Here is a 27,970-nt window from a genome sequence, read left to right on the forward strand (position 1 = left end):
TAAGGTCCCGCATGCCAGATTGGTCACGAAAGTAAAAGCCCATGGGATCCAAGGCAAAGTGGCAAGTTGGATCCAAAATTGGCTCAGAGGCAGGAAACAAAGGGTAATGGTCGAAGGGTGTTTTTGTGACCGGAAGGCTGTTTCCAGTGGGGTTCCGCAGGGCTCACAGAATCACAGAAACCCCACAGTGCAGATAGAGGCCATTTCGGCCCATCGAGCCTGCACCGACTCAGTACTGGGCCCTTTGCTTTTTCTGGTATATATCAATGATTTGGATTTGAATGTAGGAAGTATGATTAAGAAGTTTGCAGATGATACAAAAATTGGCCGTGTGGTTAATAATGAAACAGAATGCTGTAGACTGCAGGAAGATATCAATGGACTCGTCTAGTGGGCAGAACAGTGGCAAATGGAATTCAGTTGGAATACACAATAAATGGTAGGACACTGAGAAATGCAGAGGATCAGCGGGACCTTGGAGTGCATGTCCACAGATCCCTGAAGGTAGCAGGACAGGTAGATAAAGTGGTTAAGCAGGCATACGGGATACTTGCCTTTATTAGCCGAGGCGTAGAATATAAGAGCGGGGAGGTTATGCTTCAACTGTATAAAACACTAGTTAGGCCGCAGCTAGAGTGCCGCGTGCAGTTCTGGTCACCACATTACAAGAAGGATGCGATTGCACGAGAGAAGGTGCAGAGGAGATTTCCGAGGATGTTGCCTGGGCTGGGGAATTTTAGTTATGAGGAAAGATTGGATAGGCTGGGGTTGTTTTCTTTGGAACACAGGAGGCTGAGGCGAGACCTAATTGAGGTGTGTAAAATTATGAGGGGCCGAGATAGAGTGGATAGGAAGGACCTATTTCCCTTAGCAGAAGGGTCAATAATAGATTTCAAGTAATTGGTAGGAGGTTTACAGGGAATTTGAGGAGACATTTTTTCACCCAGTGAATGGTGGGGGTCTGGAATGCACTGCCTGAAAGGGTGGTAGAGGCAGAAACCCTCATCACGTTTAAAAAGTACTTGGATATGCACTTGAACTGCCGTAACCTACAAGGCTACGGACCAAGTGCTGTAAAGTGGGATTTGGGTGGATTGCTCTTTGTCGGCTGGCACGGACAAGATGGGCCGAATGGCCTCCTTCTGTGCTGTAAATTTCTATGATTCTGCCTGATCATGTGACATCTGCCCACACGACTTCTACAAATGTTATTACATTGTAGCCAGGATTGTTTAGTTTCCAATTCCGCCCATTTTGAAGCCAGGTCTCCGTTATGGCTACTATTGCATAACCCCATGTGGCAACTTGCGCCTGCAACTCGTCAATCTTATTTGTAACACTCCTCGCATTAACACACATGCATTTCAACAGCATGCTAGTTGGCTTTGCTTTTTTCCTGAATTTAACTGCTGCTCTTTCTACATTCTTCTTTGTTCTGTTGCTGTTTGTCCCTCCGAGTTTTCTATGCACCTTGTCTCTCCTCTCTGCTGCTGTGTCCTGGTGGCCCTCCGCCAGTGTGTGTATTTTGGCTATCTTATTTTCTTCTTCTGCTTATTTCGGCCCTGTGTCTGGAGCCCCTTGCATTTGTGTAGCAGCAGGAGAATGTGCAGCGAAGAAATGGTCAAAGGAAAGCGAGAGAGAGAGAGAGAGAGAGCAGCAAAAAGGATGTTGATTGATTAAGAGCAGTGTGTGCGCGTGTGTGTGCAAAACGTTGAGCAGCCTGTGGCGGCAGCAAAAGCCTACTGCACCTGGTATTCCCAGGCAGTCTCCCATCCAAGTACTAACCAGGCCTGACTCTGCTTAGCTTCCGAGATCAGACGAGATCGGGCACATTCAGACTAGTATGGCCGTAGGCATATGCTAGCTGGCTTTCTCTTTACTTAAAGCTGTCGCCCATTTTTTTCTCTTCTACGCATTCATACAAGTATTCAACACTCAATTTACATTTACAAATTTTACTCCTCCCGCAACCCCCCACCCCCCCTCCACCTCTTCTTGCTGCTCTGCCTCCCACACAAACAAACTACAAGCCCAACCCTTCATTGCCTTCTATTCAAATATTACATCAAATAAACATGCTCAAACACCAAGTCTTAAGGGCTGTAGCATCTTTCAAACTGGACAAATACCCAGGCCCGCATCAAATCTATCCCACACTCTTAAGAGAAGTAAGACACCAAATAGCACAGGCTCTCACCATCATTTTACAATCCTCTCTGGCTACAGGTGTGGTGCCCGACCACTGGAGGACTGCTAACGTGCTACCGTTCTTTCAAAAGGGAGAGAGGGATAGACCGCATAATTACAGGCCAGTCAGCCTAACCTCGGTGGTGGGAAAATTATTGGAAAAAGTTCTGAGGGACAGGAGAAATCTTCATTTAGAAAGACACGGATTAATCAGGGACAGTCAGCATGGATTTCTTAACGGAAGGTCGTGTCTGACTAACGCAATTCAATTTTTCGAGGAGGTAACAAGGAGGGTCGATGAGGGTAGTGCCTTTGATGTAGTCTATATGGATTTTAGCAAGGCTTTTGATAAGGTCCCGCATGCCAGATTGGTCACGAAAGTAAAAGCCCATGGGATCCAAGGCAAAGTGGCAAGTTGGATCCAAAATTGGCTCAGAGGCAGGAAACAAAGGGTAATGGTCGAAGGGTGTTTTTGTGACCGGAAGGCTGTTTCCAGTGGGGTTCCGCAGGGCTCAGAGAATCACAGAAACCCCACAGTGCAGATAGAGGCCATTTCGGCCCATCGAGCCTGCACCGACTCAGTACTGGGCCCTTTGCTTTTTCTGGTATATATCAATGATTTGGATTTGAATGTAGGAAGTATGATTAAGAAGTTTGCAGATGATACAAAAATTGGCCGTGTGGTTAATAATGAAACAGAATGCTGTAGACTGCAGGAAGATATCAATGGACTCGTCTAGTGGGCAGAACAGTGGCAAATGGAATTCAGTTGGAATACACAATAAATGGTAGGACACTGAGAAATGCAGAGGATCAGCGGGACCTTGGAGTGCATGTCCACAGATCCCTGAAGGTAGCAGGACAGGTAGATAAAGTGGTTAAGCAGGCATACGGGATACTTGCCTTTATTAGCCGAGGCGTAGAATATAAGAGCGGGGAGGTTATGCTTCAACTGTATAAAACACTAGTTAGGCCGCAGCTAGAGTGCCGCGTGCAGTTCTGGTCACCACATTACAAGAAGGATGCGATTGCACTAGAGAAGGTGCAGAGGAGATTTCCGAGGATGTTGCCTGGGCTGGGGAATTTTAGTTATGAGGAAAGATTGGATAGGCTGGGGTTGTTTTCTTTGGAACACAGGAGGCTGAGGCGAGACCTAATTGAGGTGTGTAAAATTATGAGGGGCCGAGATAGAGTGGATAGGAAGGACCTATTTCCCTTAGCAGAAGGGTCAATAATAGATTTCAAGTAATTGGTAGGAGGTTTACAGGGAATTTGAGGAGACATTTTTTCACCCAGTGAATGGTGGGGGTCTGGAATGCACTGCCTGAAAGGGTGGTAGAGGCAGAAACCCTCATCACGTTTAAAAAGTACTTGGATATGCACTTGAACTGCCGTAACCTACAAGGCTACGGACCAAGTGCTGTAAAGTGGGATTTGGGTGGATTGCTCTTTGTCGGCTGGCACGGACAAGATGGGCCGAATGGCCTCCTTCTGTGCTGTAAATTTCTATGATTCTGCCTGATCATGTGACATCTGCCCACACGACTTCTACAAATGTTATTACATTGTAGCCAGGATTGTTTAGTTTCCAATTCCGCCCATTTTGAAGCCAGGTCTCCGTTATGGCTACTATTGCATAACCCCATGTGGCAACTTGCGCCTGCAACTCGTCAATCTCATTTGTAACGCTCCTCGCATTAACACACATGCATTTCAACAGCATGCTAGTTGGCTTTGCTTTTTTCCTGAATTTAACTGCTGCTCTTTCTACATTCTTCTTTGTTCTGTTGCTGTTTGTCCCTCCGAGTTTTCTATGCACCTTGTCTCTCCTCTCTGCTGCTGTGTCCTGGTGGCCCTCCGCCAGTGTGTGTATTTTGGCTATCTTATTTTCTTCTTCTGCTTATTTCGGCCCTGTGTCTGGAGCCCCTTGCATTTGTGTAGCAGCAGGAGAATGTGCAGCGAAGAAATGGTCAAAGGAAAGCGAGAGAGAGAGAGAGAGAGAGAGAGAGAGCAGCAAAAAGGATGTTGATTGATTAAGAGCAGTGTGTGCGCGTGTGTGTGCAAAACGTTGAGCAGCCTGTGGCGGCAGCAAAAGCCTACTGCACCCGGTATTCACAGGCAGTCTCCCATCCAAGTACTAACCAGGCCTGACTCTGCTTAGCTTCCGAGATCAGACGAGATCGGGCGCATTCAGACTAGTATGGCCGTAGGCATATGCTAGCTGGCTTTCTCTTTACTTAAAGCTGTCGCCCATTTTTTTCTCTTCTACGCATTCATACAAGTATTCAACACTCAATTTACATTTACAAATTTTACTCCTCCCGCAACCCCCCACCCCCCCTCCACCTCTTCTTGCTGCTCTGCCTCCCACACAAACAAACTACAAGCCCAACCCTTCATTGCCTTCTATTCAAATATTACATCAAATAAACATGCTCAAACACCAAGTCTTAAGGGCTGTAGCATCTTTCAAACTGGACAAATACCCAGGCCCGCATCAAATCTATCCCACACTCTTAAGAGAAGTAAGACACCAAATAGCACAGGCTCTCACCATCATTTTACAATCCTCTCTGGCTACAGGTGTGGTGCCCGACCACTGGAGGACTGCTAACGTGCTACCGTTCTTTCAAAAGGGAGAGAGGGATAGACCGGATAATTACAGGCCAGTCAGCCTAACCTCGGTGGTGGGAAAATTATTGGAAAAAGTTCTGAGGGACAGGAGAAATCTTCATTTAGAAAGACACGGATTAATCAGGGACAGTCAGCATGGATTTCTTAACGGAAGGTCGTGTCTGACTAACGCAATTCAATTTTTCGAGGAGGTAACAAGGAGGGTCGATGAGGGTAGTGCCTTTGATGTAGTCTATATGGATTTTAGCAAGGCTTTTGATAAGGTCCCGCATGCCAGATTGGTCACGAAAGTAAAAGCCCATGGGATCCAAGGCAAAGTGGCAAGTTGGATCCAAAATTGGCTCAGAGGCAGGAAACAAAGGGTAATGGTCGAAGGGTGTCTTTGTGACCGGAAGGCTGTTTCCAGTGGGGTTCCGCAGGGCTCAGAGAATCACAGAAACCCCACAGTGCAGATAGAGGCCATTTCGGCCCATCGAGCCTGCACCGACTCAGTACTGGGCCCTTTGCTTTTTCTGGTATATATCAATGATTTGGATTTGAATGTAGGAAGTATGATTAAGAAGTTTGCAGATGATACAAAAATTGGCCGTGTGGTTAATAATGAAACAGAATGCTGTAGACTGCAGGAAGATATCAATGGACTCGTCTAGTGGGCAGAACAGTGGCAAATGGAATTCAGTTGGAATACACAATAAATGGTAGGACACTGAGAAATGCAGAGGATCAGCGGGACCTTGGAGTGCATGTCCACAGATCCCTGAAGGTAGCAGGACAGGTAGATAAAGTGGTTAAGCAGGCATACGGGATACTTGCCTTTATTAGCCGAGGCGTAGAATATAAGAGCGGGGAGGTTATGCTTCAACTGTATAAAACACTAGTTAGGCCGCAGCTAGAGTGCCGCGTGCAGTTCTGGTCACCACATTACAAGAAGGATGCGATTGCACTAGAGAAGGTGCAGAGGAGATTTCCGAGGATGTTGCCTGGGCTGGGGAATTTTAGTTATGAGGAAAGATTGGATAGGCTGGGGTTGTTTTCTTTGGAACACAGGAGGCTGAGGCGAGACCTAATTGAGGTGTGTAAAATTATGAGGGGCCGAGATAGAGTGGATAGGAAGGACCTATTTCCCTTAGCAGAAGGGTCAATAATAGATTTCAAGTAATTGGTAGGAGGTTTACAGGGAATTTGAGGAGACATTTTTTCACCCAGTGAATGGTGGGGGTCTGGAATGCACTGCCTGAAAGGGTGGTAGAGGCAGAAACCCTCATCACGTTTAAAAAGTACTTGGATATGCACTTGAACTGCCGTAACCTACAAGGCTACGGACCAAGTGCTGTAAAGTGGGATTTGGGTGGATTGCTCTTTGTCGGCTGGCACGGACAAGATGGGCCGAATGGCCTCCTTCTGTGCTGTAAATTTCTATGATTCTGCCTGATCATGTGACATCTGCCCACACGACTTCTACAAATGTTATTACATTGTAGCCAGGATTGTTTAGTTTCCAATTCCGCCCATTTTGAAGCCAGGTCTCCGTTATGGCTACTATTGCATAACCCCATGTGGCAACTTGCGCCTGCAACTCGTCAATCTCATTTGTAACACTCCTCGCATTAACACACATGCATTTCAACAGCATGCTAGTTGGCTTTGCTTTTTTCCTGAATTTAACTGCTGCTCTTTCTACATTCTTCTTTGTTCTGTTGCTGTTTGTCCCTCCGAGTTTTCTATGCACCTTGTCTCTCCTCTCTGCTGCTGTGTCCTGGTGGCCCTCCGCCAGTGTGTGTATTTTGGCTATCTTATTTTCTTCTTCTGCTTATTTCGGCCCTGTGTCTGGAGCCCCTTGCATTTGTGTAGCAGCAGGAGAATGTGCAGCGAAGAAATGGTCAAAGGAAAGCGAGAGAGAGAGAGAGAGCAGCAAAAAGGATGTTGATTGATTAAGAGCAGTGTGTGCGCGTGTGTGTGCAAAACGTTGAGCAGCCTGTGGCGGCAGCAAAAGCCTACTGCACCTGGTATTCCCAGGCGGTCTCCCATCCAAGTACTAACCAGGCCTGACTCTGCTTAGCTTCCGAGATCAGACGAGATCGGGCGCATTCAGACTAGTATGGCCGTAGGCATATGCTGGCTGGCTTTCTCTTTACTTAAAGCTGTCGCCCATTTTTTTCTCTTCTACGCATTCATACAAGTATTCAACACTCAATTTACATTTACAAATTTTACTCCTCCCGCAACCCCCCACCCCCCCTCCACCTCTTCTTGCTGCTCTGCCTCCCACACAAACAAACTACAAGCCCAACCCTTCATTGCCTTCTATTCAAATATTACATCAAATAAACATGCTCAAACACCAAGTCTTAAGGGCTGTAGCATCTTTCAAACTGGACAAATACCCAGGCCCGCATCAAATCTATCCCACACTCTTAAGAGAAGTAAGACACCAAATAGCACAGGCTCTCACCATCATTTTACAATCCTCTCTGGCTACAGGTGTGGTGCCCGACCACTGGAGGACTGCTAACGTGCTACCGTTCTTTCAAAAGGGAGAGAGGGATAGACCGCATAATTACAGGACAGTCAGCCTAACCTCGGTGGTGGGAAAATTATTGGAAAAAGTTCTGAGGGACAGGAGAAATCTTCATTTAGAAAGACACGGATTAATCAGGGACAGTCAGCATGGATTTCTTAACGGAAGGTCGTGTCTGACTAACGCAATTCAATTTTTCGAGGAGGTAACAAGGAGGGTCGATGAGGGTAGTGCCTTTGATGTAGTCTATATGGATTTTAGCAAGGCTTTTGATAAGGTCCCGCATGCCAGATTGGTCACGAAAGTAAAAGCCCATGGGATCCAAGGCAAAGTGGCAAGTTGGATCCAAAATTGGCTCAGAGGCAGGAAACAAAGGGTAATGGTCGAAGGGTGTTTTTGTGACCGGAAGGCTGTTTCCAGTGGGGTTCCGCAGGGCTCACAGAATCACAGAAACCCCACAGTGCAGATAGAGGCCATTTCGGCCCATCGAGCCTGCACCGACTCAGTACTGGGCCCTTTGCTTTTTCTGGTATATATCAATGATTTGGATTTGAATGTAGGAAGTATGATTAAGAAGTTTGCAGATGATACAAAAATTGGCCGTGTGGTTAATAATGAAACAGAATGCTGTAGACTGCAGGAAGATATCAATGGACTCGTCTAGTGGGCAGAACAGTGGCAAATGGAATTCAGTTGGAATACACAATAAATGGTAGGACACTGAGAAATGCAGAGGATCAGCGGGACCTTGGAGTGCATGTCCACAGATCCCTGAAGGTAGCAGGACAGGTAGATAAAGTGGTTAAGCAGGCATACGGGATACTTGCCTTTATTAGCCGAGGCGTAGAATATAAGAGCGGGGAGGTTATGCTTCAACTGTATAAAACACTAGTTAGGCCGCAGCTAGAGTGCCGCGTGCAGTTCTGGTCACCACATTACAAGAAGGATGCGATTGCACTAGAGAAGGTGCAGAGGAGATTTCCGAGGATGTTGCCTGGGCTGGGGAATTTTAGTTATGAGGAAAGATTGGATAGGCTGGGGTTGTTTTCTTTGGAACACAGGAGGCTGAGGCGAGACCTAATTGAGGTGTGTAAAATTATGAGGGGCCGAGATAGAGTGGATAGGAAGGACCTATTTCCCTTAGCAGAAGGGTCAATAATAGATTTCAAGTAATTGGTAGGAGGTTTACAGGGAATTTGAGGAGACATTTTTTCACCCAGTGAATGGTGGGGGTCTGGAATGCACTGCCTGAAAGGGTGGTAGAGGCAGAAACCCTCATCACGTTTAAAAAGTACTTGGATATGCACTTGAACTGCCGTAACCTACAAGGCTACGGACCAAGTGCTGTAAAGTGGGATTTGGGTGGATTGCTCTTTGTCGGCTGGCACGGACAAGATGGGCCGAATGGCCTCCTTCTGTGCTGTAAATTTCTATGATTCTGCCTGATCATGTGACATCTGCCCACACGACTTCTACAAATGTTATTACATTGTAGCCAGGATTGTTTAGTTTCCAATTCCGCCCATTTTGAAGCCAGGTCTCCGTTATGGCTACTATTGCATAACCCCATGTGGCAACTTGCGCCTGCAACTCGTCAATCTTATTTGTAACACTCCTCGCATTAACACACATGCATTTCAACAGCATGCTAGTTGGCTTTGCTTTTTTCCTGAATTTAACTGCTGCTCTTTCTACATTCTTCTTTGTTCTGTTGCTGTTTGTCCCTCCGAGTTTTCTATGCACCTTGTCTCTCCTCTCTGCTGCTGTGTCCTGGTGGCCCTCCGCCAGTGTGTGTATTTTGGCTATCTTATTTTCTTCTTCTGCTTATTTCGGCCCTGTGTCTGGAGCCCCTTGCATTTGTGTAGCAGCAGGAGAATGTGCAGCGAAGAAATGGTCAAAGGAAAGCGAGAGAGAGAGAGAGAGCAGCAAAAAGGATGTTGATTGATTAAGAGCAGTGTGTGCGCGTGTGTGTGCAAAACGTTGAGCAGCCTGTGGCGGCAGCAAAAGCCTACTGCACCTGGTATTCCCAGGCGGTCTCCCATCCAAGTACTAACCAGGCCTGACTCTGCTTAGCTTCCGAGATCAGACGAGATCGGGCGCATTCAGACTAGTATGGCCGTAGGCATATGCTGGCTGGCTTTCTCTTTACTTAAAGCTGTCGCCCATTTTTTTCTCTTCTACGCATTCATACAAGTATTCAACACTCAATTTACATTTACAAATTTTACTCCTCCCGCAACCCCCCACCCCCCCTCCACCTCTTCTTGCTGCTCTGCCTCCCACACAAACAAACTACAAGCCCAACCCTTCATTGCCTTCTATTCAAATATTACATCAAATAAACATGCTCAAACACCAAGTCTTAAGGGCTGTAGCATCTTTCAAACTGGACAAATACCCAGGCCCGCATCAAATCTATCCCACACTCTTAAGAGAAGTAAGACACCAAATAGCACAGGCTCTCACCATCATTTTACAATCCTCTCTGGCTACAGGTGTGGTGCCCGACCACTGGAGGACTGCTAACGTGCTACCGTTCTTTCAAAAGGGAGAGGGGGATAGACCGCATAATTACAGGCCAGTCAGCCTAACCTCGGTGGTGGGAAAATTATTGGAAAAAGTTCTGAGGGACAGGAGAAATCTTCATTTAGAAAGACACGGATTAATCAGGGACAGTCAGCATGGATTTCTTAACGGAAGGTCGTGTCTGACTAACGCAATTCAATTTTTCGAGGAGGTAACAAGGAGGGTCGATGAGGGTAGTGCCTTTGATGTAGTCTATATGGATTTTAGCAAGGCTTTTGATAAGGTCCCGCATGCCAGATTGGTCACGAAAGTAAAAGCCCATGGGATCCAAGGCAAAGTGGCAAGTTGGATCCAAAATTGGCTCAGAGGCAGGAAACAAAGGGTAATGGTCGAAGGGTGTTTTTGTGACCGGAAGGCTGTTTCCAGTGGGGTTCCGCAGGGCTCACAGAATCACAGAAACCCCACAGTGCAGATAGAGGCCATTTCGGCCCATCGAGCCTGCACCGACTCAGTACTGGGCCCTTTGCTTTTTCTGGTATATATCAATGATTTGGATTTGAATGTAGGAAGTATGATTAAGAAGTTTGCAGATGATACAAAAATTGGCCGTGTGGTTAATAATGAAACAGAATGCTGTAGACTGCAGGAAGATATCAATGGACTCGTCTAGTGGGCAGAACAGTGGCAAATGGAATTCAGTTGGAATACACAATAAATGGTAGGACACTGAGAAATGCAGAGGATCAGCGGGACCTTGGAGTGCATGTCCACAGATCCCTGAAGGTAGCAGGACAGGTAGATAAAGTGGTTAAGCAGGCATACGGGATACTTGCCTTTATTAGCCGAGGCGTAGAATATAAGAGCGGGGAGGTTATGCTTCAACTGTATAAAACACTAGTTAGGCCGCAGCTAGAGTGCCGCGTGCAGTTCTGGTCACCACATTACAAGAAGGATGCGATTGCACTAGAGAAGGTGCAGAGGAGATTTCCGAGGATGTTGCCTGGGCTGGGGAATTTTAGTTATGAGGAAAGATTGGATAGGCTGGGGTTGTTTTCTTTGGAACACAGGAGGCTGAGGCGAGACCTAATTGAGGTGTGTAAAATTATGAGGGGCCGAGATAGAGTGGATAGGAAGGACCTATTTCCCTTAGCAGAAGGGTCAATAATAGATTTCAAGTAATTGGTAGGAGGTTTACAGGGAATTTGAGGAGACATTTTTTCACCCAGTGAATGGTGGGGGTCTGGAATGCACTGCCTGAAAGGGTGGTAGAGGCAGAAACCCTCATCACGTTTAAAAAGTACTTGGATATGCACTTGAACTGCCGTAACCTACAAGGCTACGGACCAAGTGCTGTAAAGTGGGATTTGGGTGGATTGCTCTTTGTCGGCTGGCACGGACAAGATGGGCCGAATGGCCTCCTTCTGTGCTGTAAATTTCTATGATTCTGCCTGATCATGTGACATCTGCCCACACGACTTCTACAAATGTTATTACATTGTAGCCAGGATTGTTTAGTTTCCAATTCCGCCCATTTTGAAGCCAGGTCTCCGTTATGGCTACTATTGCATAACCCCATGTGGCAACTTGCGCCTGCAACTCGTCAATCTTATTTGTAACGCTCCTCGCATTAACACACATGCATTTCAACAGCATGCTAGTTGGCTTTGCTTTTTTCCTGAATTTAACTGCTGCTCTTTCTACATTCTTCTTTGTTCTGTTGCTGTTTGTCCCTCCGAGTTTTCTATGCACCTTGTCTCTCCTCTCTGCTGCTGTGTCCTGGTGGCCCTCCGCCAGTGTGTGTATTTTGGCTATCTTATTTTCTTCTTCTGCTTATTTCGGCCCTGTGTCTGGAGCCCCTTGCATTTGTGTAGCAGCAGGAGAATGTGCAGCGAAGAAATGGTCAAAGGAAAGCGAGAGAGAGAGAGAGAGAGAGAGAGAGAGCAGCAAAAAGGATGTTGATTGATTAAGAGCAGTGTGTGCGCGTGTGTGTGCAAAACGTTGAGCAGCCTGTGGCGGCAGCAAAAGCCTACTGCACCTGGTATTCCCAGGCAGTCTCCCATCCAAGTACTAACCAGGCCTGACTCTGCTTAGCTTCCGAGATCAGACGAGATCGGGCGCATTCAGACTAGTATGGCCGTAGGCATATGCTGGCTGGCTTTCTCTTTACTTAAAGCTGTCGCCCATTTTTTTCTCTTCTACGCATTCATACAAGTATTCAACACTCAATTTACATTTACAAATTTTACTCCTCCCGCAACCCCCCACCCCCCCCCTCCACCTCTTCTTGCTGCTCTGCCTCCCACACAAACAAACTACAAGCCCAACCCTTCATTGCCTTCTATTCAAATATTACATCAAATAAACATGCTCAAACACCAAGTCTTAAGGGCTGTAGCATCTTTCAAACTGGACAAATACCCAGGCCCGCATCAAATCTATCCCACACTCTTAAGAGAAGTAAGACACCAAATAGCACAGGCTCTCACCATCATTTTACAATCCTCTCTGGCTACAGGTGTGGTGCCCGACCACTGGAGGACTGCTAACGTGCTACCGTTCTTTCAAAAGGGAGAGAGGGATAGACCGCATAATTACAGGCCAGTCAGCCTAACCTCGGTGGTGGGAAAATTATTGGAAAAAGTTCTGAGGGACAGGAGAAATCTTCATTTAGAAAGACACGGATTAATCAGGGACAGTCAGCATGGATTTCTTAACGGAAGGTCGTGTCTGACTAACGCAATTCAATTTTTCGAGGAGGTAACAAGGAGGGTCGATGAGGGTAGTGCCTTTGATGTAGTCTATATGGATTTTAGCAAGGCTTTTGATAAGGTCCCGCATGCCAGATTGGTCACGAAAGTAAAAGCCCATGGGATCCAAGGCAAAGTGGCAAGTTGGATCCAAAATTGGCTCAGAGGCAGGAAACAAAGGGTAATGGTCGAAGGGTGTTTTTGTGACCGGAAGGCTGTTTCCAGTGGGGTTCCGCAGGGCTCACAGAATCACAGAAACCCCACAGTGCAGATAGAGGCCATTTCGGCCCATCGAGCCTGCACCGACTCAGTACTGGGCCCTTTGCTTTTTCTGGTATATATCAATGATTTGGATTTGAATGTAGGAAGTATGATTAAGAAGTTTGCAGATGATACAAAAATTGGCCGTGTGGTTAATAATGAAACAGAATGCTGTAGACTGCAGGAAGATATCAATGGACTCGTCTAGTGGGCAGAACAGTGGCAAATGGAATTCAGTTGGAATACACAATAAATGGTAGGACACTGAGAAATGCAGAGGATCAGCGGGACCTTGGAGTGCATGTCCACAGATCCCTGAAGGTAGCAGGACAGGTAGATAAAGTGGTTAAGCAGGCATACGGGATACTTGCCTTTATTAGCCGAGGCGTAGAATATAAGAGCGGGGAGGTTATGCTTCAACTGTATAAAACACTAGTTAGGCCGCAGCTAGAGTGCCGCGTGCAGTTCTGGTCACCACATTACAAGAAGGATGCGATTGCACTAGAGAAGGTGCAGAGGAGATTTCCGAGGATGTTGCCTGGTCTGGGGAATTTTAGTTATGAGGAAAGATTGGATAGGCTGGGGTTGTTTTCTTTGGAACACAGGAGGCTGAGGCGAGACCTCATTGAGGTGTGTAAAATTATGAGGGGCCGAGATAGAGTGGATAGGAAGGACCTATTTCCCTTAGCAGAAGGGTCAATAATAGATTTCAAGTAATTGGTAGGAGGTTTACAGGGAATTTGAGGAGACATTTTTTCACCCAGTGAATGGTGGGGGTCTGGAATGCACTGCCTGAAAGGGTGGTAGAGGCAGAAACCCTCATCACGTTTAAAAAGTACTTGGATATGCACTTGAACTGCCGTAACCTACAAGGCTACGGACCAAGTGCTGTAAAGTGGGATTTGGGTGGATTGCTCTTTGTCGGCTGGCACGGACAAGATGGGCCGAATGGCCTCCTTCTGTGCTGTAAATTTCTATGATTCTGCCTGATCATGTGACATCTGCCCACACGACTTCTACAAATGTTATTACATTGTAGCCAGGATTGTTTAGTTTCCAATTCCGCCCATTTTGAAGCCAGGTCTCCGTTATGGCTACTATTGCATAACCCCATGTGGCAACTTGCGCCTGCAACTCGTCAATCTTATTTGTAACGCTCCTCGCATTAACACACATGCATTTCAACAGCATGCTAGTTGGCTTTGCTTTTTTCCTGAATTTAACTGCTGCTCTTTCTACATTCTTCTTTGTTCTGTTGCTGTTTGTCCCTCCGAGTTTTCTATGCACCTTGTCTCTCCTCTCTGCTGCTGTGTCCTGGTGGCCCTCCGCCAGTGTGTGTATTTTGGCTATCTTATTTTCTTCTTCTGCTTATTTCGGCCCTGTGTCTGGAGCCCCTTGCATTTGTGTAGCAGCAGGAGAATGTGCAGCGAAGAAATGGTCAAAGGAAAGCGAGAGAGAGAGAGAGAGAGAGAGAGCAGCAAAAAGGATGTTGATTGATTAAGAGCAGTGTGTGCGCGTGTGTGTGCAAAACGTTGAGCAGCCTGTGGCGGCAGCAAAAGCCTACTGCACCCGGTATTCCCAGGCGGTCTCCCATCCAAGTACTAACCAGACCTGACTCTGCTTAGCTTCCGAGATCAGACGAGATCGGGCACATTCAGACTAGTATGGCCGTAGGCATATGCTAGCTGGCTTTCTCTTTACTTAAAGCTGTCGCCCATTTTTTTCTCTTCTACGCATTCATACAAGTATTCAACACTCAATTTACATTTACAAATTTTACTCCTCCCGCAACCCCCCACCCCCCCTCCACCTCTTCTTGCTGCTCTGCCTCCCACACAAACAAACTACAAGCCCAACCCTTCATTGCCTTCTATTCAAATATTACATCAAATAAACATGCTCAAACACCAAGTCTTAAGGGCTGTAGCATCTTTCAAACTGGACAAATACCCAGGCCCGCATCAAATCTATCCCACACTCTTAAGAGAAGTAAGACACCAAATAGCACAGGCTCTCACCATCATTTTACAATCCTCTCTGGCTACAGGTGTGGTGCCCGACCACTGGAGGACTGCTAACGTGCTACCGTTCTTTCAAAAGGGAGAGAGGGATAGACCGCATAATTACAGGCCAGTCAGCCTAACCTCGGTGGTGGGAAAATTATTGGAAAAAGTTCTGAGGGACAGGAGAAATCTTCATTTAGAAAGACACGGATTAATCAGGGACAGTCAGCATGGATTTCTTAACGGAAGGTCGTGTCTGACTAACGCAATTCAATTTTTCGAGGAGGTAACAAGGAGGGTCGATGAGGGTAGTGCCTTTGATGTAGTCTATATGGATTTTAGCAAGGCTTTTGATAAGGTCCCGCATGCCAGATTGGTCACGAAAGTAAAAGCCCATGGGATCCAAGGCAAAGTGGCAAGTTGGATCCAAAATTGGCTCAGAGGCAGGAAACAAAGGGTAATGGTCGAAGGGTGTTTTTGTGACCGGAAGGCTGTTTCCAGTGGGGTTCCGCAGGGCTCACAGAATCACAGAAACCCCACAGTGCAGATAGAGGCCATTTCGGCCCATCGAGCCTGCACCGACTCAGTACTGGGCCCTTTGCTTTTTCTGGTATATATCAATGATTTGGATTTGAATGTAGGAAGTATGATTAAGAAGTTTGCAGATGATACAAAAATTGGCCGTGTGGTTAATAATGAAACAGAATGCTGTAGACTGCAGGAAGATATCAATGGACTCGTCTAGTGGGCAGAACAGTGGCAAATGGAATTCAGTTGGAATACACAATAAATGGTAGGACACTGAGAAATGCAGAGGATCAGCGGGACCTTGGAGTGCATGTCCACAGATCCCTGAAGGTAGCAGGACAGGTAGATAAAGTGGTTAAGCAGGCATACGGGATACTTGCCTTTATTAGCCGAGGCGTAGAATATAAGAGCGGGGAGGTTATGCTTCAACTGTATAAAACACTAGTTAGGCCGCAGCTAGAGTGCCGCGTGCAGTTCTGGTCACCACATTACAAGAAGGATGCGATTGCACTAGAGAAGGTGCAGAGGAGATTTCCGAGGATGTTGCCTGGGCTGGGGAATTTTAGTTATGAGGAAAGATTGGATAGGCTGGGGTTGTTTTCTTTGGAACACAGGAGGCTGAGGCGAGACCTAATTGAGGTGTGTAAAATTATGAGGGGCCGAGATAGAGTGGATAGGAAGGACCTATTTCCCTTAGCAGAAGGGTCAATAATAGATTTCAAGTAATTGGTAGGAGGTTTACAGGGAATTTGAGGAGACATTTTTTCACCCAGTGAATGGTGGGGGTCTGGAATGCACTGCCTGAAAGGGTGGTAGAGGCAGAAACCCTCATCACGTTTAAAAAGTACTTGGATATGCACTTGAACTGCCGTAACCTACAAGGCTACGGACCAAGTGCTGTAAAGTGGGATTTGGGTGGATTGCTCTTTGTCGGCTGGCACGGACAAGATGGGCCGAATGGCCTCCTTCTGTGCTGTAAATTTCTATGATTCTGCCTGATCATGTGACATCTGCCCACACGACTTCTACAAATGTTATTACATTGTAGCCAGGATTGTTTAGTTTCCAATTCCGCCCATTTTGAAGCCAGGTCTCCGTTATAGCTACTATTGCATAACCCCATGTGGCAACTTGCGCCTGCAACTCGTCAATCTTATTTGTAACGCTCCTCGCATTAACACACATGCATTTCAACAGCATGCTAGTTGGCTTTGCTTTTTTCCTGAATTTAACTGCTGCTCTTTCTACATTCTTCTTTGTTCTGTTGCTGTTTGTCCCTCCGAGTTTTCTATGCACCTTGTCTCTCCTCTCTGCTGCTGTGTCCTGGTGGCCCTCCGCCAGTGTGTGTATTTTGGCTATCTTATTTTCTTCTTCTGCTTATTTCGGCCCTGTGTCTGGAGCCCCTTGCATTTGTGTAGCAGCAGGAGAATGTGCAGCGAAGAAATGGTCAAAGGAAAGCGAGAGAGAGAGAGAGAGAGAGAGAGAGAGCAGCAAAAAGGATGTTGATTGATTAAGAGCAGTGTGTGCGCGTGTGTGTGCAAAACGTTGAGCAGCCTGTGGCGGCAGCAAAAGCCTACTGCACCCGGTATTCCCAGGCAGTCTCCCATCCAAGTACTAACCAGGCCTGACTCTGCTTAGCTTCCGAGATCAGACGAGATCGGGCGCATTCAGACTAGTATGGCCGTAGGCATATGCTAGCTGGCTTTCTCTTTACTTAAAGCTGTCGCCCATTTTTTTCTCTTCTACGCATTCATACAAGTATTCAACACTCAATTTACATTTACAAATTTTACTCCTCCCGCAACCTCTTCTTGCTGCTCTGCCTCCCACACAAACAAACTACAAGCCCAACCCTTCATTGCCTTCTATTCAAATATTACATCAAATAAACATGCTCAAACACCAAGTCTTAAGGGCTGTAGCATCTTTCAAACTGGACAAATACCCAGGCCCGCATCAAATCTATCCCACACTCTTAAGAGAAGTAAGACACCAAATAGCACAGGCTCTCACCATCATTTTACAATCCTCTCTGGCTACAGGTGTGGTGCCCGACCACTGGAGGACTGCTAACGTGCTACCGTTCTTTCAAAAGGGAGAGAGGGATAGACCGCATAATTACAGGCCAGTCAGCCTAACCTCGGTGGTGGGAAAATTATTGGAAAAAGTTCTGAGGGACAGGAGAAATCTTCATTTAGAAAGACACGGATTAATCAGGGACAGTCAGCATGGATTTCTTAACGGAAGGTCGTGTCTGACTAACGCAATTCAATTTTTCGAGGAGGTAACAAGGAGGGTCGATGAGGGTAGTGCCTTTGATGTAGTCTATATGGATTTTAGCAAGGCTTTTGATACGGTCCCGCATGCCAGATTGGTCACGAAAGTAAAAGCCCATGGGATCCAAGGCAAAGTGGCAAGTTGGATCCAAAATTGGCTCAGAGGCAGGAAACAAAGGGTAATGGTCGAAGGGTGTTTTTGTGACCGGAAGGCTGTTTCCAGTGGGGTTCCGCAGGGCTCACAGAATCACAGAAACCCCACAGTGCAGATAGAGGCCATTTCGGCCCATCGAGCCTGCACCGACTCAGTACTGGGCCCTTTGCTTTTTCTGGTATATATCAATGATTTGGATTTGAATGTAGGAAGTATGATTAAGAAGTTTGCAGATGATACAAAAATTGGCCGTGTGGTTAATAATGAAACAGAATGCTGTAGACTGCAGGAAGATATCAATGGACTCGTCTAGTGGGCAGAACAGTGGCAAATGGAATTCAGTTGGAATACACAATAAATGGTAGGACACTGAGAAATGCAGAGGATCAGCGGGACCTTGGAGTGCATGTCCACAGATCCCTGAAGGTAGCAGGACAGGTAGATAAAGTGGTTAAGCAGGCATACGGGATACTTGCCTTTATTAGCCGAGGCGTAGAATATAAGAGCGGGGAGGTTATGCTTCAACTGTATAAAACACTAGTTAGGCCGCAGCTAGAGTGCCGCGTGCAGTTCTGGTCACCACATTACAAGAAGGATGCGATTGCACTAGAGAAGGTGCAGAGGAGATTTCCGAGGATGTTGCCTGGGCTGGGGAATTTTAGTTATGAGGAAAGATTGGATAGGCTGGGGTTGTTTTCTTTGGAACACAGGAGGCTGAGGCGAGACCTAATTGAGGTGTGTAAAATTATGAGGGGCCGAGATAGAGTGGATAGGAAGGACCTATTTCCCTTAGCAGAAGGGTCAATAATAGATTTCAAGTAATTGGTAGGAGGTTTACAGGGAATTTGAGGAGACATTTTTTCACCCAGTGAATGGTGGGGGTCTGGAATGCACTGCCTGAAAGGGTGGTAGAGGCAGAAACCCTCATCACGTTTAAAAAGTACTTGGATATGCACTTGAACTGCCGTAACCTACAAGGCTACGGACCAAGTGCTGTAAAGTGGGATTTGGGTGGATTGCTCTTTGTCGGCTGGCACGGACAAGATGGGCCGAATGGCCTCCTTCTGTGCTGTAAATTTCTATGATTCTGCCTGATCATGTGACATCTGCCCACACGACTTCTACAAATGTTATTACATTGTAGCCAGGATTGTTTAGTTTCCAATTCCGCCCATTTTGAAGCCAGGTCTCCGTTATGGCTACTATTGCATAACCCCATGTGGCAACTTGCGCCTGCAACTCGTCAATCTTATTTGTAACGCTCCTCGCATTAACACACATGCATTTCAACAGCATGCTAGTTGGCTTTGCTTTTTTCCTGAATTTAACTGCTGCTCTTTCGACATTCTTCTTTGTTCTGTTGCTGTTTGTCCCTCCGAGTTTTCTATGCACCTTGTCTCTCCTCTCTGCTGCTGTGTCCTGGTGGCCCTCCGCCAGTGTGTGTATTTTGGCTATCTTATTTTCTTCTTCTGCTTATTTCGGCCCTGTGTCTGGAGCCCCTTGCATTTGTGTAGCAGCAGGAGAATGTGCAGCGAAGAAATGGTCAAAGGAAAGCGAGAGAGAGAGAGAGAGAGAGAGAGCAGCAAAAAGGATGTTGATTGATTAAGAGCAGTGTGTGCGCGTGTGTGTGCAAAACGTTGAGCAGCCTGTGGCGGCAGCAAAAGCCTACTGCACCTGGTATTCCCAGGCGGTCTCCCATCCAAGTACTAACCAGGCCTGACTCTGCTTAGCTTCCGAGATCAGACGAGATCGGGCGCATTCAGACTAGTATGGCCGTAGGCATATGCTGGCTGGCTTTCTCTTTACTTAAAGCTGTCGCCCATTTTTTTCTCTTCTACGCATTCATACAAGTATTCAACACTCAATTTACATTTACAAATTTTACTCCTCCCGCAACCCCCCACCCCCCCTCCACCTCTTCTTGCTGCTCTGCCTCCCACACAAACAAACTACAAGCCCAACCCTTCATTGCCTTCTATTCAAATATTACATCAAATAAACATGCTCAAACACCAAGTCTTAAGGGCTGTAGCATCTTTCAAACTGGACAAATACCCAGGCCCGCATCAAATCTATCCCACACTCTTAAGGGAAGTAAGACACCAAATAGCACAGGCTCTCACCATCATTTTACAATCCTCTCTGGCTACAGGTGTGGTGCCCGACCACTGGAGGACTGCTAACGTGCTACCGTTCTTTCAAAAGGGAGAGAGGGATAGACCGCATAATTACAGGCCAGTCAGCCTAACCTCAGTGGTGGGAAAATTATTGGAAAAAGTTCTGAGGGACAGGAGAAATCTTCATTTAGAAAGACACGGATTAATCAGGGACAGTCAGCATGGATTTCTTAACGGAAGGTCGTGTCTGACTAACGCAATTCAATTTTTCGAGGAGGTAACAAGGAGGGTCGATGAGGGTAGTGCCTTTGATGTAGTCTATATGGATTTTAGCAAGGCTTTTGATAAGGTCCCGCATGCCAGATTGGTCACGAAAGTAAAAGCCCATGGGATCCAAGGCAAAGTGGCAAGTTGGATCCAAAATTGGCTCAGAGGCAGGAAACAAAGGGTAATGGTCGAAGGGTGTTTTTGTGACCGGAAGGCTGTTTCCAGTGGGGTTCCGCAGGGCTCACAGAATCACAGAAACCCCACAGTGCAGATAGAGGCCATTTCGGCCCATCGAGCCTGCACCGACTCAGTACTGGGCCCTTTGCTTTTTCTGGTATATATCAATGATTTGGATTTGAATGTAGGAAGTATGATTAAGAAGTTTGCAGATGATACAAAAATTGGCCGTGTGGTTAATAATGAAACAGAATGCTGTAGACTGCAGGAAGATATCAATGGACTCGTCTAGTGGGCAGAACAGTGGCAAATGGAATTCAGTTGGAATACACAATAAATGGTAGGACACTGAGAAATGCAGAGGATCAGCGGGACCTTGGAGTGCATGTCCACAGATCCCTGAAGGTAGCAGGACAGGTAGATAAAGTGGTTAAGCAGGCATACGGGATACTTGCCTTTATTAGCCGAGGCGTAGAATATAAGAGCGGGGAGGTTATGCTTCAACTGTATAAAACACTAGTTAGGCCGCAGCTAGAGTGCCGCGTGCAGTTCTGGTCACCACATTACAAGAAGGATGCGATTGCACTAGAGAAGGTGCAGAGGAGATTTCCGAGGATGTTGCCTGGGCTGGGGAATTTTAGTTATGAGGAAAGATTGGATAGGCTGGGGTTGTTTTCTTTGGAACACAGGAGGCTGAGGCGAGACCTAATTGAGGTGTGTAAAATTATGAGGGGCCGAGATAGAGTGGATAGGAAGGACCTATTTCCCTTAGCAGAAGGGTCAATAATAGATTTCAAGTAATTGGTAGGAGGTTTACAGGGAATTTGAGGAGACATTTTTTCACCCAGTGAATGGTGGGGGTCTGGAATGCACTGCCTGAAAGGGTGGTAGAGGCAGAAACCCTCATCACGTTTAAAAAGTACTTGGATATGCACTTGAACTGCCGTAACCTACAAGGCTACGGACCAAGTGCTGTAAAGTGGGATTTGGGTGGATTGCTCTTTGTCGGCTGGCACGGACAAGATGGGCCGAATGGCCTCCTTCTGTGCTGTAAATTTCTATGATTCTGCCTGATCATGTGACATCTGCCCACATGACTTCTACAAATGTTATTACATTGTAGCCAGGATTGTTTAGTTTCCAATTCCGCCCATTTTGAAGCCAGGTCTCCGTTATGGCTACTATTGCATAACCCCATGTGGCAACTTGCGCCTGCAACTCGTCAATCTTATTTGTAACACTCCTCGCATTAACACACATGCATTTCAACAGCATGCTAGTTGGCTTTGCTTTTTTCCTGAATTTAACTGCTGCTCTTTCTACATTCTTCTTTGTTCTGTTGCTGTTTGTCCCTCCGAGTTTTCTATGCACCTTGTCTCTCCTCTCTGCTGCTGTGTCCTGGTGGCCCTCCGCCAGTGTGTGTATTTTGGCTATCTTATTTTCTTCTTCTGCTTATTTCGGCCCTGTGTCTGGAGCCCCTTGCATTTGTGTAGCAGCAGGAGAATGTGCAGCGAAGAAATGGTCAAAGGAAAGCGAGAGAGAGAGAGAGAGAGAGCAGCAAAAAGGATGTTGATTGATTAAGAGCAGTGTGTGCGCGTGTGTGTGCAAAACGTTGAGCAGCCTGTGGCGGCAGCAAAAGCCTACTGCACCTGGTATTCCCAGGCAGTCTCCCATCCAAGTACTAACCAGGCCTGACTCTGCTTAACTTCCGAGATCAGACGAGATCGGGCGCATTCAGACTAGTATGGCCGTAGGCATATGCTAGCTGGCTTTCTCTTTACTTAAAGCTGTCGCCCATTTTTTTCTCTTCTACACATTCATACAAGTATTCAACACTCAATTTACATTTACAAATTTTACTCCTCCCGCAACCCCCCACCCCCCCTCCACCTCTTCTTGCTGCTCTGCCTCCCACACAAACAAACTACAAGCCCAACCCTTCATTGCCTTCTATTCAAATATTACATCAAATAAACATGCTCAAACACCAAGTCTTAAGGGCTGTAGCATCTTTCAAACTGGACAAATACCCAGGCCCGCATCAAATCTATCCCACACTCTTAAGAGAAGTAAGACACCAAATAGCACAGGCTCTCACCATCATTTTACAATCCTCTCTGGCTACAGGTGTGGTGCCCGACCACTGGAGGACTGCTAACGTGCTACCGTTCTTTCAAAAGGGAGAGAGGGATAGACCGCATAATTACAGGCCAGTCAGCCTAACCTCGGTGGTGGGAAAATTATTGGAAAAAGTTCTGAGGGACAGGAGAAATCTTCATTTAGAAAGACACGGATTAATCAGGGACAGTCAGCATGGATTTCTTAACGGAAGGTCGTGTCTGACTAACGCAATTCAATTTTTCGAGGAGGTAACAAGGAGGGTCGATGAGGGTAGTGCCTTTGATGTAGTCTATATGGATTTTAGCAAGGCTTTTGATAAGGTCCCGCATGCCAGATTGGTCACGAAAGTAAAAGCCCATGGGATCCAAGGCAAAGTGGCAAGTTGGATCCAAAATTGGCTCAGAGGCAGGAAACAAAGGGTAATGGTCGAAGGGTGTTTTTGTGACCGGAAGGCTGTTTCCAGTGGGGTTCCGCAGGGCTCACAGAATCACAGAAACCCCACAGTGCAGATAGAGGCCATTTCGGCCCATCGAGCCTGCACCGACTCAGTACTGGGCCCTTTGCTTTTTCTGGTATATATCAATGATTTGGATTTGAATGTAGGAAGTATGATTAAGAAGTTTGCAGATGATACAAAAATTGGCCGTGTGGTTAATAATGAAACAGAATGCTGTAGACTGCAGGAAGATATCAATGGACTCGTCTAGTGGGCAGAACAGTGGCAAATGGAATTCAGTTGGAATACACAATAAATGGTAGGACACTGAGAAATGCAGAGGATCAGCGGGACCTTGGAGTGCATGTCCACAGATCCCTGAAGGTAGCAGGACAGGTAGATAAAGTGGTTAAGCAGGCATACGGGATACTTGCCTTTATTAGCCGAGGCGTAGAATATAAGAGCGGGGAGGTTATGCTTCAACTGTATAAAACACTAGTTAGGCCGCAGCTAGAGTGCCGCGTGCAGTTCTGGTCACCACATTACAAGAAGGATGCGATTGCACTAGAGAAGGTGCAGAGGAGATTTCCGAGGATGTTGCCTGGGCTGGGGAATTTTAGTTATGAGGAAAGATTGGATAGGCTGGGGTTGTTTTCTTTGGAACACAGGAGGCTGAGGCGAGACCTAATTGAGGTGTGTAAAATTATGAGGGGCCGAGATAGAGTGGATAGGAAGGACCTATTTCCCTTAGCAGAAGGGTCAATAATAGATTTCAAGTAATTGGTAGGAGGTTTACAGGGAATTTGAGGAGACATTTTTTCACCCAGTGAATGGTGGGGGTCTGGAATGCACTGCCTGAAAGGGTGGTAGAGGCAGAAACCCTCATCACGTTTAAAAAGTACTTGGATATGCACTTGAACTGCCGTAACCTACAAGGCTACGGACCAAGTGCTGTAAAGTGGGATTTGGGTGGATTGCTCTTTGTCGGCTGGCACGGACAAGATGGGCCGAATGGCCTCCTTCTGTGCTGTAAATTTCTATGATTCTGCCTGATCATGTGACATCTGCCCACACGACTTCTACAAATGTTATTACATTGTAGCCAGGATTGTTTAGTTTCCAATTCCGCCCATTTTGAAGCCAGGTCTCCGTTATGGCTACTATTGCATAACCCCATGTGGCAACTTGCGCCTGCAACTCGTCAATCTTATTTGTAACACTCCTCGCATTAACACACATGCATTTCAACAGCATGCTAGTTGGCTTTGCTTTTTTCCTGAATTTAACTGCTGCTCTTTCTACATTCTTCTTTGTTCTGTTGCTGTTTGTCCCTCCGAGTTTTCTATGCACCTTGTCTCTCCTCTCTGCTGCTGTGTCCTGGTGGCCCTCCGCCAGTGTGTGTATTTTGGCTATCTTATTTTCTTCTTCTGCTTATTTCGGCCCTGTGTCTGGAGCCCCTTGCATTTGTGTAGCAGCAGGAGAATGTGCAGCGAAGAAATGGTCAAAGGAAAGCGAGAGAGAGAGAGAGAGAGAGAGAGAGAGAGCAGCAAAAAGGATGTTGATTGATTAAGAGCAGTGTGTGCGCGTGTGTGTGCAAAACGTTGAGCAGCCTGTGGCGGCAGCAAAAGCCTACTGCACCTGGTATTCCCAGGCAGTCTCCCATCCAAGTACTAACCAGGCCTGACTCTGCTTAGCTTCCGAGATCAGACGAGATCGGGCGCATTCAGACTAGTATGGCCGTAGGCATATGCTAGCTGGCTTTCTCTTTACTTAAAGCTGTCGCCCATTTTTTTCTCTTCTACGCATTCATACAAGTATTCAACACTCAATTTACATTTACAAATTTTACTCCTCCCGCAACCCCCCACCCCCCCTCCACCTCTTCTTGCTGCTCTGCCTCCCACACAAACAAACTACAAGCCCAACCCTTCATTGCCTTCTATTCAAATATTACATCAAATAAACATGCTCAAACACCAAGTCTTAAGGGCTGTAGCATCTTTCAAACTGGACAAATACCCAGGCCCGCATCAAATCTATCCCACACTCTTAAGAGAAGTAAGACACCAAATAGCACAGGCTCTCACCATCATTTTACAATCCTCTCTGGCTACAGGTGTGGTGCCCGACCACTGGAGGACTGCTAACGTGCTACCGCTCTTTCAAAAGGGAGAGAGGGATAGACCGCATAATTACAGGCCAGTCAGCCTAACCTCGGTGGTGGGAAAATTATTGGAAAAAGTTCTGAGGGACAGGAGAAATCTTCATTTAGAAAGACACGGATTAATCAGGGACAGTCAGCATGGATTTCTTAACGGAAGGTCGTGTCTGACTAACGCAATTCAATTTTTCGAGGAGGTAACAAGGAGGGTCGATGAGGGTAGTGCCTTTGATGTAGTCTATATGGATTTTAGCAAGGCTTTTGATAAGGTCCCGCATGCCAGATTGGTCACGAAAGTAAAAGCCCATGGGATCCAAGGCAAAGTGGCAAGTTGGATCCAAAATTGGCTCAGAGGCAGGAAACAAAGGGTAATGGTCGGAAGGGTGTTTTTGTGACCGGAAGGCTGTTTCCAGTGGGGTTCCGCAGGGCTCACAGAATCACAGAAACCCCACAGTGCAGATAGAGGCCATTTCGGCCCATCGAGCCTGCACCGACTCAGTACTGGGCCCTTTGCTTTTTCTGGTATATATCAATGATTTGGATTTGAATGTAGGAAGTATGATTAAGAAGTTTGCAGATGATACAAAAATTGGCCGTGTGGTTAATAATGAAACAGAATGCTGTAGACTGCAGGAAGATATCAATGGACTCGTCTAGTGGGCAGAACAGTGGCAAATGGAATTCAGTTGGAATACACAATAAATGGTAGGACACTGAGAAATGCAGAGGATCAGCGGGACCTTGGAGTGCATGTCCACAGATCCCTGAAGGTAGCAGGACAGGTAGATAAAGTGGTTAAGCAGGCATACGGGATACTTGCCTTTATTAGCCGAGGCGTAGAATATAAGAGCGGGGAGGTTATGCTTCAACTGTATAAAACACTAGTTAGGCCGCAGCTAGAGTGCCGCGTGCAGTTCTGGTCACCACATTACAAGAAGGATGCGATTGCACTAGAGAAGGTGCAGAGGAGATTTCCGAGGATGTTGCCTGGGCTGGGGAATTTTAGTTATGAGGAAAGATTGGATAGGCTGGGGTTGTTTTCTTTGGAACACAGGAGGCTGAGGCGAGACCTAATTGAGGTGTGTAAAATTATGAGGGGCCGAGATAGAGTGGATAGGAAGGACCTATTTCCCTTAGCAGAAGGGTCAATAATAGATTTCAAGTAATTGGTAGGAGGTTTACAGGGAATTTGAGGAGACATTTTTTCACCCAGTGAATGGTGGGGGTCTGGAATGCACTGCCTGAAAGGGTGGTAGAGGCAGAAACCCTCATCACGTTTAAAAAGTACTTGGATATGCACTTGAACTGCCGTAACCTACAAGGCTACGGACCAAGTGCTGTAAAGTGGGATTTGGGTGGATTGCTCTTTGTCGGCTGGCACGGACAAGATGGGCCGAATGGCCTCCTTCTGTGCTGTAAATTTCTATGATTCTGCCTGATCATGTGACATCTGCCCACACGACTTCTACAAATGTTATTACATTGTAGCCAGGATTGTTTAGTTTCCAATTCCGCCCATTTTGAAGCCAGGTCTCCGTTATAGCTACTATTGCATAACCCCATGTGGCAACTTGCGCCTGCAACTCGTCAATCTTATTTGTAACGCTCCTCGCATTAACACACATGCATTTCAACAGCATGCTAGTTGGCTTTGCTTTTTTCCTGAATTTAACTGCTGCTCTTTCTACATTCTTCTTTGTTCTGTTGCTGTTTGTCCCTCCGAGTTTTCTATGCACCTTGTCTCTCCTCTCTGCTGCTGTGTCCTGGTGGCCCTCCGCCAGTGTGTGTATTTTGGCTATCTTATTTTCTTCTTCTGCTTATTTCGGCCCTGTGTCTGGAGCCCCTTGCATTTGTGTAGCAGCAGGAGAATGTGCAGCGAAGAAATGGTCAAAGGAAAGCAAGAGAGAGAGAGAGAGAGAGCAGCAAAAAGGATGTTGATTGATTAAGAGCAGTGTGTGCGCGTGTGTGTGCAAAACGTTGAGCAGCCTGTGGCGGCAGCAAAAGCCTACTGCACCTGGTATTCCCAGGCAGTCTCCCATCCAAGTACTAACCAGGCCTGACTCTGCTTAGCGTCCGAGATCAGACGAGATCGGGCGCATTCAGACTAGTATGGCCGTAGGCATATGCTAGCTGGCTTTCTCTTTACTTAAAGCTGTCGCCCATTTTTTTCTCTTCTACGCATTCATACAAGTATTCAACACTCAATTTACATTTACAAATTTTACTCCTCCCGCAACCCCCCACCCCCCCTCCACCTCTTCTTGCTGCTCTGCCTCCCACACAAACAAACTACAAGCCCAACCCTTCATTGCCTTCTATTCAAATATTACATCAAATAAACATGCTCAAACACCAAGTCTTAAGGGCTGTAGCATCTTTCAAACTGGACAAATACCCAGGCCCGCATCAAATCTATCCCACACTCTTAAGAGATGTAAGACACCAAATAGCACAGGCTCTCACCATCATTTTACAATCCTCTCTGGCTACAGGTGTGGTGCCCGACCACTGGAGGACTGCTAACGTGCTACCGTTCTTTCAAAAGGGAGAGAGGGATAGACCGCATAATTACAGGCCAGTCAGCCTAACCTCGGTGGTGGGAAAATTATTGGAAAAAGTTCTGAGGGACAGGAGAAATCTTCATTTAGAAAGACACGGATTAATCAGGGACAGTCAGCATGGATTTCTTAACGGAAGGTCGTGTCTGACTAACGCAATTCAATTTTTCGAGGAGGTAACAAGGAGGGTCGATGAGGGTAGTGCCTTTGATGTAGTCTATATGGATTTTAGCAAGGCTTTTGATAAGGTCCCGCATGCCAGATTGGTCACGAAAGTAAAAGCCCATGGGATCCAAGGC

General features: G+C 46.5%; 9 non-coding genes and 2 pseudogenes across 9 annotated transcripts; all 11 read right to left on the reverse strand.

The window, feature by feature from the left end:
• Positions 1–1,736: 1,736 nt before the first annotated feature.
• LOC147103998 (5S ribosomal RNA) lies at positions 1,737–1,855 on the reverse strand. Its single transcript, XR_015072835.1, has one exon. It is a non-coding gene; the product is annotated as a 5S ribosomal RNA (ribosomal RNA).
• A 2,425-nt stretch (positions 1,856–4,280) lies between these two features.
• Positions 4,281–4,399, reverse strand: LOC147103999 (5S ribosomal RNA; annotated as a pseudogene).
• A 2,413-nt stretch (positions 4,400–6,812) lies between these two features.
• LOC147104000 (5S ribosomal RNA) lies at positions 6,813–6,931 on the reverse strand. The gene has a single exon (XR_015072438.1). It is a non-coding gene; the product is annotated as a 5S ribosomal RNA (ribosomal RNA).
• Positions 6,932–9,344: 2,413 nt separating this feature from the next.
• Positions 9,345–9,463, reverse strand: LOC147104001 (5S ribosomal RNA). The gene has a single exon (XR_015072440.1). It is a non-coding gene; the product is annotated as a 5S ribosomal RNA (ribosomal RNA).
• Positions 9,464–11,888: 2,425 nt separating this feature from the next.
• LOC147104002 (5S ribosomal RNA) lies at positions 11,889–12,007 on the reverse strand. Its single transcript, XR_015072693.1, has one exon. It is a non-coding gene; the product is annotated as a 5S ribosomal RNA (ribosomal RNA).
• Positions 12,008–14,430: 2,423 nt separating this feature from the next.
• Positions 14,431–14,549, reverse strand: LOC147104003 (5S ribosomal RNA; annotated as a pseudogene).
• A 2,425-nt stretch (positions 14,550–16,974) lies between these two features.
• LOC147104004 (5S ribosomal RNA) lies at positions 16,975–17,093 on the reverse strand. Its single transcript, XR_015072805.1, has one exon. It is a non-coding gene; the product is annotated as a 5S ribosomal RNA (ribosomal RNA).
• A 2,403-nt stretch (positions 17,094–19,496) lies between these two features.
• LOC147104005 (5S ribosomal RNA) lies at positions 19,497–19,615 on the reverse strand. Its single transcript, XR_015072441.1, has one exon. It is a non-coding gene; the product is annotated as a 5S ribosomal RNA (ribosomal RNA).
• Positions 19,616–22,032: 2,417 nt separating this feature from the next.
• Positions 22,033–22,151, reverse strand: LOC147104006 (5S ribosomal RNA). Its single transcript, XR_015072630.1, has one exon. It is a non-coding gene; the product is annotated as a 5S ribosomal RNA (ribosomal RNA).
• Positions 22,152–24,578: 2,427 nt separating this feature from the next.
• Positions 24,579–24,697, reverse strand: LOC147104007 (5S ribosomal RNA). The gene has a single exon (XR_015072694.1). It is a non-coding gene; the product is annotated as a 5S ribosomal RNA (ribosomal RNA).
• A 2,418-nt stretch (positions 24,698–27,115) lies between these two features.
• LOC147104008 (5S ribosomal RNA) lies at positions 27,116–27,234 on the reverse strand. The gene has a single exon (XR_015072858.1). It is a non-coding gene; the product is annotated as a 5S ribosomal RNA (ribosomal RNA).
• Between the last annotated feature and the right edge of the window lie 736 nt (positions 27,235–27,970).

The sequence above is a fragment of the Somniosus microcephalus genome, chromosome 19, assembly GCF_052327205.1.
Source record: "Somniosus microcephalus isolate GS21.2 chromosome 19, FLI_Smic_1.0, whole genome shotgun sequence".
In the NCBI taxonomy this organism is placed as follows: Eukaryota; Metazoa; Chordata; class Chondrichthyes; order Squaliformes; family Somniosidae; genus Somniosus; species Somniosus microcephalus.